At 39.6% G+C, this 12,556-nt stretch overlaps 1 non-coding gene across 1 annotated transcript; it reads right to left on the reverse strand.

Moving 5' to 3' along the window:
* Window positions 1-3,976: 3,976 nt before the first annotated feature.
* LOC112774174 (small nucleolar RNA R71) lies at window positions 3,977-4,084 on the reverse strand. Its single transcript, XR_003188674.1, has one exon. It is a non-coding gene; the product is annotated as a small nucleolar RNA R71 (small nucleolar RNA).
* Window positions 4,085-12,556: the final 8,472 nt, after the last annotated feature.

Genomic DNA, 12,556 nt, shown 5'->3' on the forward strand with positions numbered 1-12,556 from the left:
CAAAGTGGATTTTCTGGAGCTACAGAACTCAAAATGGCGCGCTTCCAATTGCGTTGGAAAGTAGACATCCAGGGCTTTCCAGCAATATATAATAGTCCATATTTTGGCCAAGAATTGACGACGTAAACTGGCGTTCAACGCCAGCCTTCTGCCCAAATCTGGCGTCCAGCGCCAGAAAAGGATCCAAAACCAGAGTTGAACGCCCAAACTGGCACAAATACTGGCGTTCAGCTCCACAAATGGCCTCTGCACGTGCAACACTTAGGCTCAGCCCAAACACACACCAGGTGGGCTCCGGAAGTGGATTTATTCATCAATTACTTACTCATGTAAACCCTAGTGACTAGTTTATTATAAATAGGACCTCTTACTATTGTATTAGACGTCTTTTTGACCATCTTTGGATTACCTTATGATCCTTTGATCACGTTTTAGGGGGATGGCCATCTCGGCCATGCCTGGACCTTTCACTTATGTATTTTCAACGGTAGAGTTTCTACACTCCATAGATTAAGGTGTGGAGCTCTGCTGTTCCTCAAAGATTAATGCAAAGTACTACTGTTTTCTATTCAATTCTTCTTATTTCGCTTCTAAGATATCCATTCGCACCCAAGAACGTGATGAAGGTGATGATTATGTGTGACGCTCATCATCCTTCTCCCTTATGAACGCGTACCTGACAAACACTTCTGTTCTACATGAAATAAGCTAGAATGAGTATCTCTTAGATCTCCTAACCAGAATCTTCGTGGCGTAAGCTAGAATGATGGCGGCATTCAAGAGAATCCGGAAGGTCTAAACCTTGTCTGTGGTATTCTGAGTAGGATTCAATGATTGAATGACTGTGACGAGCTTCAAACTCGCGAGTGCTGGGCGTTAGTGACAGACGCAAAAGGAGGGTGAATCCTATTCCAGCATGATCGGGAACCGACAGATGAATAGCCGTGCCGTGACAGGGTGCGTGAGCATATTATTCACTGAGAGGAGGGGATGTAGCCACTGACAACGGTGATGCCCTTGCATAAAGCCAGCCATGGAAAGGAGTAAGACTGATTGGATGAAGATAGCAGGAAAGTAGAGGTTCAGAGGAACGAAAAGCATCTCCATTCGCTTATCTGAAATTCCTACCAATGATTTACATAAGTATCTCTATCCCTATTTTATTATATAATATTCGAAAACAACATTATCACTTTATATCCGCCTGACTGAGATTTACAAGGTGACCATAGCTTGCTTCATACCAACAATCTCCGTGGGATTCGACCCTTACTCACGTAAGGTATTACTTGGACGACCCAGTGCACTTGCTGGTTAGTTGTATCGAAGTTGTGACAATTATGAATTAAGATCAGAGCACCAAGCTCTGGAGCCATTACCAGGATTTGTTCGAGCCTGGAGATCACAATTTCGTGCACCAAATTTTTGGCGCCGTTGTCGGGGATTGTTTGAGTTTTCGGCAAGCTTTTGGTCCGGTAACATCAGTGCCAGATTCCCTTTTGATCCGGCAACAGCACCAAGTTTTTGGCGCCGTTGCCGGGGATTGTTCGAGTTTGGACAACTGACGGTTCATCTAGTTGCTCAGATTAGGTAATTTTCTTTTTATTTTATTTCCAAAAAAAAATCAAAAATATTTCTAAAATTTTCTCATCTGTTTTCGAAAAAAAAGTAAAAATGTTTTCAAAATAAAAATGTTTTCAAAAATAAAAATTTTATTTAGAATTTTTAAGAATGAATTCTAGTGTTTCATGAAGCATGTTGAAGCCTGGCTGGCTGTAAAGCCATGTCTATTCCTTTGGTAATGAGTATGTCAGGCATGTCATATCTGAATTACATGCTGAAGCTTGGCTGGCCATTGGCCATGTCTAGTGTTTTGGACCGGAGCTTTCATTGAAAGCTTGGCTGGCTAGTGAGCCATGTCTAATTCCTGGACTGAAGCTTTAGACTAAGAATGCAAGATTCCTGGAATTCATATTAAAAATTTTGGAATCCTGATTTTTTCTTTTTCATATAATTTTCGAAAAAATCCAAAAAAATTAGAAAATCATAAAAATCAAAAATATTTTTCTGTTTCTTGTTTGAGTCTTGAGTCATATCATAAGTTTGGTGTCACTTGCATATGCATCTAGCATTTTTCGAAAATATCATGCATTCATGGTGTTCTTCATGATCTTCAAGTTGTTCTTGGTAAGTCTTCTTGTTTGATCTTGATGATTTTTTGTTTTGTGTCTTTTCATGTTTATCATATGCATTCTTGAATTCTTAGTGTCTAAGCATTAAAGAATTCTAAGTTTGGTGTCTTGCATGTTTTCTTTGCATTAAAAGTTTTTCAAAATTGTGTCTATGATGTTCATCTTGGCATTCAAAGTGTTCTTGGTGTTCATCTTAACATTCATAGCATTCTTGCATGCATCACATGTTTTGATCTAAAAATTTCATGCATTGCATAATTTTCATGTTTTTCATAAAAATTTCAAAAATCAAAAAAATATCTTTCCCTTTTTCTCTCATCAAATTCGAAAATTTGGATTGACTTTTTCAAAAATTTTTAAAATCAAATTGTTTCTCATGAGTCAAACCAAATTTTCAATTTGAAAATCTTATCTTTTTCAAAATCTTTTTCAAAAATCAAATCTTTTTCAAAATTCTTAGTTATTTTCGAAAATTCCAAAAATATTTTTCAAAAATCTTTTTCTTATTTTTATATCAAATTTTTGAAAATAACATAATCAATTAATGTTTTGATTCAAAAATTTGAAGTTTGTTACTTGCTTGTTAAGAAAGATTCAAACTTTAAGTTCTAGAATCATATCTTGTGATTTCTTATGAATCAAGTCATTAATTGTGATTTTAAAAATCAAATCTTTTTCAAAAACTAATTTCTATCATATCTTTTCAAAAATATCTTCTTATCTTATCTTTTTCAAAAATATCTTTTCTAACTTCCTAACTTCTTATCTTTTCAAAATTTGTTTCAACTAACTAACTAACTTTTTGTTTGTTTCTTAACTTTTTCAAAACCACCTAACTAACTCTCTCTCTCTCTCATTTTCGAAAATATCTTCCCTCTTTTTCAAAAATTTCTTTTTAATTAACTAATTATTTTTATTTTCTATTTTTGATTTCAAAAATTTTCGAAAATTACTAACATTTTTCAAAAACCATTTTCGAAAATCACTAACTCTTTTTCAAAATAATTTTCGAAAATTATCCCTCCCCCATCTCATTCTATTTATTCATTCATATCCTAACATCTCATCTCACCTCTCTTCCATCCTCACAGTTGTGTTTCTTCCATTATATTACATTCTTTATCTCCCCCTCTTCTATCTGTGTTTGAATTTCTTCCTCTTTTCTTCTACTCACATAAGGGAACCTCTATACTGTGGTATAAAGGATCTCTATTATTATTATTATTTTTCTGTGCCTTCTTCTTTGTCATATGAGCAGGAGCAAGGATAAGAACATTCTTGTGGAAGCAGATCCAGAACCTGAAAGGACTCTGAAGAGAAAATTAAGAGAAGCTAAAATACAACAATCCAGAGATAACCTTTCAGAAATTTTCGAACAGGAAAAGGAGATGGCAGCCGAAAATAATAATAATGTAAGGAAGATGCTTGGTGACTTTACTGCACCTAATTCCAATTTACATGGAAGAAGCATCTCCATTCCCGCCATTGGAGCAAACAACTTTGAGCTGAAACCTCAGTTAGTTTCTCTGATGCAGCAGAACTGCAAGTTTCATGGACTTCCATCTGAAGATCCTTTTCAGTTCTTAACTGAATTCTTGCAGATATGTGATACTGTTAAGACTAATGGAGTAGATCCTGAAGTCTACAGGCTCATGCTTTTCCCTTTTGCTGTAAGAGACAGAGCTAGATTATGGTTGGATTCTCAACCTAAAGACAGCCTGAACTCTTGGGATAAGCTGGTCACGGCTTTCTTAGCCAAGTACTTTCCTCCTCAAAAGCTGAGCAAGCTTAGAGCTGATGTTCAAACCTTCAGGCAGAAAGAAGGTGAATCCCTCTATGAAGCTTGGGAAAGATACAAACAGTTGACCAAAAAGTGTCCTTCTGACATGCTTTCAGAATGGACCATCCTGGATATATTCTATGATGGTTTATCTGAGCTATCAAAGATGTCACTGGACACCTCTGCAGGTGGATCCATTCACCTAAAGAAAACGCCTGCAGAAGCTCAAGAACTCATTGACATGGTTGCTAATAACCAGTTCATGTACACTTCTGAAAGGAATCCTGTAAGCAATGGGACGCCTATGAAGAAGGGAGTTCTTGAAGTTGATACTCTGAATGCCATACTGGCTCAGAACAAAATATTGACTCAGCAAGTCAATATGATTTCTCAGAGTCTGCATGGAATGCAAGCTGCATCCAACAGTACTCAAGAGGCATCTTCTGAAGAAGAAGCCTATGATCCTGAGAACCCTGCAATAGCAGAGGTGAACTACTTAGGTGAACCTTATGGAAACACCTATAACTCAACATGGAGAAATCATCCAAATTTCTCATGGAAGGATCAAAAGCCCCAACAAGGCTTTAATAATGGTGGAAGAAACAGGTTTAAAAATAATAAACCTTTTCCATCATCAACTCAGCAACAGACAGAGAACTCTGAACAAAATGCTTCTAATTTAGCAAATCTAGTCTCTGATCTATCTAAAGCCACTGTAAGTTTCATGAATGAAACAAGGTCTTCCATTAGAAATTTGGAAGCACAAGTGGGCCAGCTGAGTAAAAGGATCACTGAAATCCCTCCTAGTACTCTCCCAAGCAATACAGAAGAGAACCCAAAAGGAGAGTGCAAGGCCATTGACATAAGCGCCATGGCCGAACCTGTGAGGAGAGGAGAGGACATGAATCCCAAGGAGGAAGACCTCCTGGGACGTCCAGTGGTCAATAAGGAGCTTCCCTCTGAGGAACCAAAGGAATCTGAGACTCATCTAGAGACCATAGAGATTCCATTGAACCTCCTTATGCCCTTCATGAGCTCTGATGAGTATTCCTCTTCTGAAGAGAATGAGGATGTTACTGAAGAGCAAACTGCCAAGTTTCTTGGTGCAATCATGAAGCTGAATGCCAAATTGTTTGGCATTGATACTTGGGAAGTTGAACCTCCCTTGTTCATCAATGAACTAAGTGATCTGGATCAACTGACATTGCCTCAGAAGAGACAGGATCCTGGAAAGTTCATAATCCCTTGTACCATAGGCACCATGATCTTTAAGGCTCTGTGTGACCTTGGTTCAGGGATAAACCTCATGCCCCTCTCTGTAATAGAGAAACTGGGAATCTATGGGGTGCAAGCTGCTAAAATCTCACTAGAGATGGCAGACAGCTCAAGAAAATAGGCTTATGGACAAGTAGAAGACATATTAGTAAAGGTTGAGGGCCTTTACATCCCTGCTGATTTCATAGTCCTGGATACTGGAAAGGAAGAGGATGAATCCATCATCCTAGGAAGACCTTTCCTGGCCACAGCAAGAGCTGTGATTGATGTTGACAGAGGTGAAATAGTCCTTCAATGGAATGAGAACTCCCTTGTATTCAAAACTCAAGGATCTCTCTCTGCAACCATGGAGAGAAAGCAGAAAAAGCTTCTCTCCAAGCAGAGTCAAACAGAGCCCCCATAGTCAAACTCTAAGTTTGGCGTTGGGAGGCCACAACCAAACTCTAAGTTTGGTGTTGAACTCCCATATCCAAACTCTAAGTTTGGTGTTGGAGAGTCTTAACAAAGCTCTGCACATTTGTGAGGCTCCATGAGAGCTCACTGTCAAGCTATTGACATTAAAGAAGCGCTTGTTGGGAGGCAACCCAATGTTTATCTAATTCTTATTTTTATTGTTTTTCATGTTTTCTTAGGTTCATGATCATGTGGAGTCACAAAATAAATATAAAAATTGAAAACAGAATCAAAAACAGCAGAAGAAAAATTACACCCTGTAGGAGCATCTATCTGGCGTTCAGCGCCAGAACAGAGCATGGTTCTGGCGTTGAACGCCCAAAATGGGCAGCTTCTGGGCGCTGAACGCCAGAACAGGCATGGTTCTGGCATTCAACGCCAGAAATGGCACACAGATGGGCGTTGAACGCCCAAAATGGCCACTAACCTGGCGCTGAACGCCCAGAGTTGGGTACAAAGGCATTTTTACATGCCTAATGGGTGCAGGGATGTAATTCCTTGAACACCTCAGGATCTGTGGACCCCACAGGATCCACTCAGGATCTGTGGACCCCACAGGATCCACTCAGGATCTGTGGACCCCACAGGATCCCCACCTACCTCCACTCACTTCTTCTCACCACTCTCTTTCACACAACCCCACAAACACTCTTCCCTAAAAACCCCTCACCAATCACCTCAATCTCTCTTCCCCACTAAACCTTCACCACTCACATCCATCTCCTCTTCCCCATAAACCTACCTCATAAACTCCACCTACCATCAAAATTCAAAACCAATTTCCCACCCAAACCTACCCATATGGCCGAACCTTAACCCCCCCTCCCTTCCCTATATAAAGACCTCCATTCTTCATCAATTTCACACAACACACCCCTCTACACTCCTCTTGGCCGAAACCTCATCTCCCTCTCCCTCTCCATATTTCTTCTTCTTCTTCTATTCTTTTGTTTATTGCTCGAGGGCGAGCAATATTCTAAGTTTGGTGTGGTAAAAGCATAGCTTTTTTTGTTTTTCCATTACCATTGATGGCACCTAAGACCGGAGAATCCTCTAGAAGAGGGAAAGGGAAGACAAAAGCTTCCACATCCGAGTCATGGGAGATGGAAAGGTTCATCTCCAAAGCCCATCAAGACCACTTCTATGATGTTGTGGCCAAGAAAAAGGTGATCCCTGAGGTCCCTTTTAAACTCAAAAGAAATGAGTATCCGGAGATCCGACATGAAATTCAAAGAAGAGGTTGGGAAGTTCTAACAAATCCCATCCAACAAGTCGGCATCCTAATGGTTCAAGAGTTCTATGCCAATGCATGGATCACCAAGAACCATGATCAAAGTAAGAACCCGGATCCAAAGAACTATGTTACAATGGTTCGGGGGAAATACTTAGATTTTAGTCCGGAGAATGTGAGGTTGGCGTTCAACTTGCCATACATGGAAGAGAACGCACGCCCCTACACAAGGAGAGTCAACTTTGATCAAAGGTTGGACCAAGTCCTTATGGACATATGTGTAGAAGGAGCTCAATGGAAGATTGACTCCAAAGGCAAGCCGGTTCAACTAAGAAGATTGGACCTCAAGCCTATAGCTAGAGGATGGTTGGAGTTTATTCAATGCTCAATCATTCCCACTAGCAACCGGTCTGAAGTTACTATAGACCGGGCCATCATGATCCATAGCATCATGATTGGAGAAGAGGTGGAAGTTCATGAGATTATACCTCAAGAACTCTACAAGGTGGCTGACAAGTCCTCCACTATGGCAAGGTTAGCCTTCCCTCACCTCATTTGCCACCTATGCAATTCAGCTGGGATTGACATAGAGGGAGATATCCTCATTAAAGAGGACAAGCCCATCACTAAGAAAAAGATGGAGCAAGCAAGAGAGCCCACTCATGGAGCTCAAGAGGCGTATGAAGCTCATCACCATGAGATTCCGGAAATGCCTCAAATGCACTTTCCTCCACAAAACTATTGGGAGCACATCAACACCTCCCTAGAAGAATTGAGTTCCAATATGGGACAACTAAGGGTGGAACATCAAGAGCACTCCATCATGCTGCATGAAATAAGAGAAGATCAAAAGGCAATGAGGGAGGAGCAACAAAGACAAGGAAGAGACATAGAAGAGCTCAAGGACATCATTGGTTCCTCAAGAAGGAAACGCCACCATCACTAAGGTGGATTCATTCCTTGTTCTTGCTTTCTCTGTTTTTCGTTTTCTATATTATGTGCTTATCAATGTTTGTGCCTTTATTACATGATCATTAGTAGTTAGTAACTTTGTCTTAAAGATATGAATGTCCTATGAATCCATCACCTCTCTTAAATGAAAAATGTTTTAATTCAAAAGAACAAGAAGTACATGAGTTTCGAATTTATCCTTGAACTTAGCTTAATTATATTGATGTGGTGACAATGCTTCTTGTTTTCTGAATGTATGCTTGAACAGTGCATATGTCTTTTGAAGTTGTTGTTTAAGAATGTTAAATATGTTGGCTCTTGAAAGAATGATGACTAGGAGACATGTTATTTGATAATCTGAAAAATCATAAAAATGATTCTTGAAGCAAGAAAAAGCAGCAAAGAACAAAGCTTGCAGAAAAAAAATAGGCGAAAAAAATAGAAAAGAAAAAGAAAAAGCAAGCAAAAAAAGCCAATAACCCTTAAAACCAAAAGGCAAGGGCAATTAAAAAGGATCCCAAGGCTTTGAGCATCAGTGGATAGGAGGGCCTAAAGGAATAAAATCCTGGTCTAAGCGGCTAAACCAAGCTGTCCCTAACCATGTGCTTGTGGCGTGTAGGTGTCAAGTGAAAACTTGAGACTGAGCGGTTAAAGTCAAGGTCCAAAGCAAAAAAAGAGTGTGCTTAAGAACCCTGGATACCTCTAATTGGGGACTTTAGCAAAGCTGAGTCACAATCTGAAAAGGTTCACCCAATTATGTGTCTGTGGCATTTATGTATCCGGTGGTAATACAGGAAAACAAAGTGCTTAGGGCCACGGCCAAGACTCATAAAGAAGCTGTGTTCAAGAATCATCATACTGAACTAGGAGAGTCAATAACACTATTCGAAATCTGAAGTTCCTATAGATGCCAATCATTCTAAACTTCAATGGATAAAGTGAGATGCCAAAACTATTCAAGAGGCAAAAAGCTATAAGTCCCGCTCATATGATTGAAGCTCTGTTTCATTGATAGTTTGGAATTTATAGTATATTCTCTTCTTTTTATCCTATTTGATTTTCAGTTGCTTGGGAACAAGCAACAATTTAAGTTTGGTGTTGTGATGAGCGGATAATTTATACGCTTTTTGGCATTGTTTTTAGTATGTTTTTAGTAGGATCTAGTTACTTTTAGGGATGTTTTCATTAGTTTTTATGTTAAATTCACATTTCTGGACTTTACTATGAGTTTGTGTGTTTTTCTGTGATTTCAGGTATTTTCTGGCTGAAATTGAGGGACTTGAGCAGAAATCAGATTCAGAGGTTGAAAAAGGACTGCTGATGCTGTTGGATTCTGACCTCCCTGCACTCAAAGTGGATTTTCTGGAGCTACAGAACTTAAAATGGCGCGCTTCCAATTGCGTTGGAAAGTAGACATCCAGGGCTTTCCAGCAATATATAATAGTCCATATTTTGGCCAAGAATTGACGACGTAAACTGGCGTTCAACGCCAGCCTTCTGCCCAAATCTGGCGTCCAGCGCCAGAAAAGGATCCAAAACCAGAGTTGAACGCCCAAACTGGCACAAATACTGGCGTTCAGCTCCACAAATGGCCTCTGCACGTGCAACACTTAGGCTCAGCCCAAACACACACCAGGTGGGCTCCGGAAGTGGATTTATTCATCAATTACTTACTCATGTAAACCCTAGTGACTAGTTTATTATAAATAGGACCTCTTACTATTGTATTAGACGTCTTTTTGACCATCTTTGGATTACCTTATGATCCTTTGATCACGTTTTAGGGGGATGGCCATCTCGGCCATGCCTGGACCTTTCACTTATGTATTTTCAACGGTAGAGTTTCTACACTCCATAGATTAAGGTGTGGAGCTCTGCTGTTCCTCAAAGATTAATGCAAAGTACTACTGTTTTCTATTCAATTCTTCTTATTTCGCTTCTAAGATATCCATTCGCACCCAAGAACGTGATGAAGGTGATGATTATGTGTGACGCTCATCATCCTTCTCCCTTATGAACGCGTACCTGACAAACACTTCTGTTCTACATGAAATAAGCTAGAATGAGTATCTCTTAGATCTCCTAACCAGAATCTTCGTGGCGTAAGCTAGAATGATGGCGGCATTCAAGAGAATCCGGAAGGTCTAAACCTTGTCTGTGGTATTCTGAGTAGGATTCAATGATTGAATGACTGTGACGAGCTTCAAACTCGCGAGTGCTGGGCGTTAGTGACAGACGCAAAAGGAGGGTGAATCCTATTCCAGCATGATCGGGAACCGACAGATGAATAGCCGTGCCGTGACAGGGTGCGTGAGCATATTATTCACTGAGAGGAGGGGATGTAGCCACTGACAACGGTGATGCCCTTGCATAAAGCCAGCCATGGAAAGGAGTAAGACTGATTGGATGAAGATAGCAGGAAAGTAGAGGTTCAGAGGAACGAAAAGCATCTCCATTCGCTTATCTGAAATTCCTACCAATGATTTACATAAGTATCTCTATCCCTATTTTATTATATAATATTCGAAAACAACATTATCACTTTATATCCGCCTGACTGAGATTTACAAGGTGACCATAGCTTGCTTCATACCAACAATCTCCGTGGGATTCGACCCTTACTCACGTAAGGTATTACTTGGACGACCCAGTGCACTTGCTGATTAGTTGTATCGAAGTTGTGACAATTATGAATTAAGATCAGAGCACCAAGCTCTGGAGCCATTACCAGGATTTGTTCGAGCCTGGAGATCACAATTTCGTGCACCAAATTTTTGGCGCCGTTGTCGGGGATTGTTTGAGTTTTCGGCAAGCTTTTGGTCCGGTAACATCAGTGCCAGATTCCCTTTTGATCCGGCAACAGCACCAAGTTTTTGGCGCCGTTGCCGGGGATTGTTCGAGTTTGGACAACTGACGGTTCATCTAGTTGCTCAGATTAGGTAATTTTCTTTTTATTTTATTTCCAAAAAAAAATCAAAAATATTTCTAAAATTTTCTCATCTGTTTTCGAAAAAAAAGTAAAAATGTTTTCAAAATAAAAATGTTTTCAAAAATAAAAATTTTATTTAGAATTTTTAAGAATGAATTCTAGTGTTTCATGAAGCATGTTGAAGCCTGGCTGGCTGTAAAGCCATGTCTATTCCTTTGGTAATGAGTATGTCAGGCATGTCATATCTGAATTACATGCTGAAGCTTGGCTGGCCATTGGCCATGTCTAGTGTTTTGGACCGGAGCTTTCATTGAAAGCTTGGCTGGCTAGTGAGCCATGTCTAATTCCTGGACTGAAGCTTTAGACTAAGAATGCAAGATTCCTGGAATTCATATTAAAAATTTTGGAATCCTGATTTTTTCTTTTTCATATAATTTTCGAAAAAATCCAAAAAAATTAGAAAATCATAAAAATCAAAAATATTTTTCTGTTTCTTGTTTGAGTCTTGAGTCATATCATAAGTTTGGTGTCACTTGCATATGCATCTAGCATTTTTCGAAAATATCATGCATTCATGGTGTTCTTCATGATCTTCATGCATTCCTGTTGTTTTGGCTGAGCTCTTTGAGAAGAGGTCGGTTTGTCCTGACCTGAAGAGGTCAGTCGCTTTGTTGGTAGAACATCCCGGGTCGGACAGCTCGACCGAAGGTATGAACAGTGCCCCTGCTTGAGCTCGGTCTTCTGTTTCTCGGTCAAATTTTTGACTTCGATCTTTCTCTGGTGAAGCCAAACTCGAGCATTTTGTCGATTCTTTTCTTTGTAGAACCTTTTTGAATGTGGAACGTTTTCCTCTAAAAGCGTGCGCTTTTTATATCAGCGCTTTGTTCTTGGGAACGTGTGAGGGTTTAATACCTTCATTAATTGGTATTAATTGCCCTGTTTCCCTTGGCTTTTATTTTGAATTTTTGCAATCAGAAACGGTTACTCTTCTTCATTTTTCTTTGTAACTTCCCCTTCCATTCTCTCGCTACGAGTTTTTCGCCTACATTTGCTTTTTCTTGCGTTGCAGTGTCACTCAGCGATTTTGCCGGCGATTCCGTCTTTCCGTCTTCAACTCTTTTGAAGCTTTCCGCTTTTTACAGGTTGGTTCCATTTATAGTTTCTTCACTTTTTCGTTGCTTTGTTTTTGGTTTTTTGGTGACTTTTTGATATTTGACTGTTTGCCGAAAAAAGCTTGGACCTTTCTATGATCTTTGTGTTTGCTTGTCGCTGTAATGTGTTATCTGCCCTGTTTTCTTTCTTTTTCGTTTTTTCTTTTTCGTTTTTTTGCCTACTCCTGGTATTCTTGTTTGAGGCTTCTTAGGGCTTTGCATGTTCTACTGTCGCTTCTGGCTGTTTTTTTTCTGAAAAAAACTGTATCTTGCTCACAATTTCAAAAGATTGCCCCCTTGATTTCTGCCCTGTTTGGTGGCTTTCCTTGTTGCCGTACCTTTGTAGGGGATGACGATACCCATAATTTGATTTTTGCCTTTTGTTCGGAGTGCATTTTCTTAACTTTCCTCTTGATGCTTTTGTTTGCTTTGTTAGTTCCGTCTGAGACTTGTGAATTTTGGGAGGTAATTATTTTGATGATTTTTTATTTGTAACTCGTGGCTTTCTTCTCGGAGTGTTATCTTCCTGTTAGGACGTGTAGAGATGTAAACTTGTAGGTTTCCTTGAATCCTTGCTTCCTAACTTGTCCCCAA

The sequence above is a fragment of the Arachis hypogaea genome, chromosome 18 (assembly GCF_003086295.3).
Source record: "Arachis hypogaea cultivar Tifrunner chromosome 18, arahy.Tifrunner.gnm2.J5K5, whole genome shotgun sequence".
In the NCBI taxonomy this organism is placed as follows: Eukaryota; Viridiplantae; Streptophyta; class Magnoliopsida; order Fabales; family Fabaceae; genus Arachis; species Arachis hypogaea.